The following is a 4,867-nucleotide window of genomic DNA, read 5'->3' as shown; positions in this document are numbered from 1 at the left end:
CCCACAAGGCTATTTCCAGATCAACCATCACCCCACACCAGTGCAGCCCCTCCCTGTTCTTGGCCAGCAGCAAAACCCAAAGTGTGTCAACTAGAGGGCAGTGGGAGGCCAGGTGGAAAGGGAAGGAAGCCTCTGGGAATCAGGGCAGCAGGTGGTGCTGGTATTGAAAAGTCCCTGTGGTCTGAGAAACTACAAGCCACAGAGATAACTGTCCCTGCTGAGAGACAAGCGTTGCTGTGGAAAAGTTGGAGAGAAAGCAGAATGCTCAAGCCTGGAACAGGAACTTCTTCTTGACTAAAGGAATAAGAGGAAATTAGCCATTTAAAGGTAATGTTCCCAGAACACTCCATTGTCATGTGACCCCAGGGACTCTCGAACATGCATGAGACAAATCTGTAGCAGGAAGCACATAACCAAAAACAGAGTTGTGTGAAGGAATCTGAAACTTACGGATCGCAACTTTGGGCAGCATATTGAGATGAGGTAAAGAGGTGACAAGCACAGTGGGCACACACACTGGACAAAGTGTTTGGTGGGTCAGTCTAGTAAGCCTTATCCATGGTCTCTGCCAGTTTGCAAACATTCTAGATCTCCCTAGAATTGGGCACTCAGTGGAGAGTCGGTTAAAATCCAACATACAGTACACTGTCCAGCAATGCCCATCTCCAACACTTGCTCCCTTTCCATTCCCTCTCAGGCATCTTAAGCAGGGAAGGGGCTGCCCTAGAAAAGTAACGAAACATTTTCAATCGACATTCTGGTTAACCAACTCATCATTTATAAGTTTTAATTAAATTCCACAGGGCCAAATAACCACAGTGTAAGAGGTAAAATCAAGTTTCTTGCAAAGCTACAGGCCCCGGCAGTTAGAGTCCAACAACCCATGAGACCCAGTTGGAAATGTCCTCCTCATATCTCACTGGCATTATTATCTTAGTGATGCTGGCCATGGAAGCTGGAGGTAGCAATTCTTCCCTCCAACCCTCAAATCCATTACTGAGTTATTAATAGGGGACCAACTCATTCTGGTTTTAGCACTGAAACTTTGACTCCTGAGAAACCCCTCAGATTTGGTTTTACAAATGAAATGCCCACATTCCCTCAGTCATAGGAAAATTAGGACAGTTGGTCACCCCAAATTAAAGAACACCACAGAGAATGACTGGAAAATCTTGAAGCAGTATGTATGAGGGATTAGGGCTGAATTAAGGCCTGGTAGACATTTGTTCATAAATTAAGCAAGCTTTTATTAAAAACAGAGACCGAGTTGCCCATCACTAAGCTTCCTAATGAACCCAACTTAAAGAGGCTCCCAATTTTATTGGAGAGGGGAAGTAGCATTGTTGCCATCTGTACAGCATTTTACCCTGCATGATGCACTTTCTCAAGCATGAATCATCTGGGCCCTTAGAGGGAGGATTTTTGTCATTTATCATCATAGGGAAATGGGCTCAGGAAGGTTAAGTAACTTGTCCAAGACCACACAGCTGTTAAGTGAAAGACACACTTGACCTCAGGTCCTCTGGCTCCAAATCAATTCTTTCTGCCACACCCAGTGTCTAAGAAGTGCTCAGAGGTTTCCTGTGGCCTGAATTGCAGTTGCAAATTCTTGAGCTGAGAAGGAATGTGATGAAATCTGTATTTTAGGATGGTTAGTTTGGAACTGGCTTGAAGAGTAAATTGGTACCATTTAGTGTGAAGTGAAAAAGCATTCAGTGGTATTTCATTTTTGTTTAAAAAATATGGATATAGAGTTATCCTTCAGTATGTGGGAGATTGGTTCTAGGATCTCCCTTAGACACCAAAATTCATGGATGCTCAAGCCCCTGATATAAAATGGGGTAGTATCTGCATATTACCAATGCATATCCTTCTGTGAACTTTAAGTCATCTTTAGATAACTTATAATACCTAATGCAACGTAAATGCTATGGAGGGCCAGCCTGTGGCTCACTTGGGAGAGCGTGGTGCTGACGACACCAAGTCAAGGGTTAAGATCCCCTTACCGGTCATCTTAAAAAAAAAAAAAAAAAAAGTAAATGCTATGTAAATAGTTGTTATACGGTATTGATTAGGGGATAAAGACAAGAAAAAAGTCTGTATACTTTCGGTACAGACAAAAGTTTTTTTCAAATATTTTTGATCTGTGGTTGGTTGAATCTCCAGATGTGGAACCCACAAATATGGAGGGCCGACTATATAGAAAGAGATAAAGATCGAGATATATAGAGAGATGGAAAGAAGACTGAAAACAAGTATAATAAAATATTAATAGGAGTTACATTTGGCCAGTGGTATTATATGTATGTTTTTCTATATTTTCCAAATGGTCTGTGATGTATATATTTTACTTTGATAACCAGAAAAAATAAATTTTAAGCGTAAATGAGTAGAAGTGTAAACAGGAAGAGAAACCAGAGGTAAAGAGCCCACACATGGATAATGCCAATAAAATAGATATGAAAAACAGATGCCAATAACAGAACAGAAGAAGAAACCTATGGTGTTATTCCACCAAGATCAAGGGTTCGGATCCCCGTGCCAGCCAGCCACCAAAAAAACAGAAGAAGAGGCAACCTAATTGCTTGGGGTGGATACATCTTATTTCTCACGGATTCTTACCCTCTATCTGAAAACTATGGGAGACATGAGAGTTTAGGATTATTTCAAAATCAAGTGGATATATTTGATTCAAGTTTAGAATTCCATAAGAATAGCAAGCAAGGAAAGAAGCTCACTATTTTTCATATTATGGACAACAAAAAAGTTAACATCCTAAATTAACTTTTTATAATATATTGCATTAGTATACAATTAACATACAATATATATACAGCCCTGCACTGCTTAACGAAAGATCAATTCTGAGAGATGTGTCATTAGGCAATTTTGTCACTGTATGGACATCATGGAGTGTATTTACACAAACCTAGAAGGTATAGCCTAATTCACACCTAGGCCATGTGGAATAACCTACTGCTCCCAGGCTACACACCTATGCAGCACGTTACTGTATCAAATACTGTAGGCAATTGTAACACAATGGTAAGTATTTGTGTATCTAAACATACCTAAACATGAACAAGGTAATGCTTTGCACTACTGTGAAGGTTCCGATGTCACTAGGCGATAGGAATGTTTCAGCTCCATGATAATCTATGGCACAATCATTGAGTATGTGGTCTATTGTGGGCCAAAACGTCATTGTGAGGCACATGACTGTATTTATAATGTTTATAATATTTACAATTAATATACAATATCTATATATTAATATACAATATAAACGGATATGAAAAATTTTAACAAAACTATTAAAGTGATGGATAGTTAAATACTTAAAAAGCTAGAGAGGGATTGCTGAAAGTATATAATTTTTGCATGTCATCATGTTTTATTCTTGTGGTTTTTCAATTAAATAAAATGTCTCAAAGTTGTTCAATTTTAAGTGCTATATGTATAGAAAACAATATTGAAAATACAAAGCCATATTGAAAATATTGCTGAGCATTGCCTGTACATCAAGCACTGTTCTAAGCACTCTGCATATACCAGTAGAGCTCATTTAATTTCCACAACCACCGTACGGACAGGCGCTGCTATATCCCAGTTTTTACAAAGAGGAAACTGACACTGAGAGGAAAGTGAGACTCAGGGTCACACAGAGAGTCAGTGGTCGAGGGAGGTTTCTCAGCTTTCCTAGAAAGAGAAAACTTAGGAGGAGTCACGATAACTGCCAAATATTGATGGGCTGTCAATTGCAAGAGGTGGGGGGACGTATTCTGTGACACTCTAGGAGCAGAACAAGGACCACTGGAGAGAACTACATTGGGGCAGATTACAGCTCCCCAGCAGAAAGAATTTCCACATGAGCAATACTGTCCCCGGGCAGATGAGTGGCTCTGAGGACTATGAATCCCCCTCCACTGAACTCAGCAAGTTCTGCATGAGGGCTTGCCTGCAATAGACAGATCCATTTATTTATCCAGAGTAAAGGAAAGGGCACTCTGGAGAGCCAAGTTCACGTACAGTTATGTACATGACTCACAGGTGAGCCTGTCAAGTTTTGATTCACAGTCTACTTACTCTTACTTGGGACAAAATTCTAAACTGCTTAGGTGTGTAAATTCCTAGACCAACACAAATTTGAAGGAGAAAGGAAGGGCTAGTAGGGACTCTAAAGTAAAATCAGTTAGGAACAGAGCTATCATCCTGATAAGGAGAGATATTACGAAAAGCAAAAGCAATAAGCAGCCATTTGGCTTAGGGGCAAACATACCTTCAAAGGAGTCTGGGGCAGTGCAGCAAAATAGAAATGTTGGTGCTCATGGCACATGCCTTGAGTCGATAGGAAAGATTAAATTTTGTTCAGTATAATCCATTTAAGAAAGGAGACATAAATAATATATTTTACAAATATTTCCATTGAAAATAGTTGTTAGTGCTAGGTTTGGCAGCACATGAACTAAAATTGGAATGATACAGAGAAGATTAGCATGGCCCCTGTGCAAGGATGACATGCAAATTCGTGAAGTGTTCCATATTCTTCAAATAATCCAATTAAAAAATGGGCAAAGGAGCTGAATGCACATTTTTCAAAGGAAAAAAAGAAAAAGGAAGGAAGGAAGGAAAGAAGGAAGGAATGAGGGGAAGGAGGGAGGAAGGGAGGAAGGAGACCACACACTAATACATTGAACTTTCAGAAGGAAAGAACAAATCTATGGTTACTAGAGGTGGGAGTGGGGGAGGGAGAGGAGGGTTGAGGAGGCATCAGGTAAGGGGCATAAAGAATAATTACAATTTGTAATAACGAATATGCTAATAATATTGACTTGATCATCACACGTTGCACACAGGTAATGGTAGT

General features: G+C 39.9%; 1 non-coding gene across 1 annotated transcript; it reads left to right on the top strand.

Annotated features, from left to right (window-relative positions):
* Positions 1-4,441: 4,441 nt before the first annotated feature.
* LOC134389757 (U6 spliceosomal RNA) lies at positions 4,442-4,548 on the top strand. Its single transcript, XR_010024734.1, has one exon. It is a non-coding gene; the product is annotated as a U6 spliceosomal RNA (small nuclear RNA).
* The last annotated feature ends 319 nt before the right edge of the window (positions 4,549-4,867 follow it).

This window comes from Cynocephalus volans, chromosome 10 (assembly GCF_027409185.1).
Source record: "Cynocephalus volans isolate mCynVol1 chromosome 10, mCynVol1.pri, whole genome shotgun sequence".
Lineage (NCBI taxonomy): Eukaryota > Metazoa > Chordata > Mammalia > Dermoptera > Cynocephalidae > Cynocephalus > Cynocephalus volans.
Note: the sequence above shows the minus strand (reverse complement) of the source record. Positions and strands in the feature narration are given on the sequence as shown.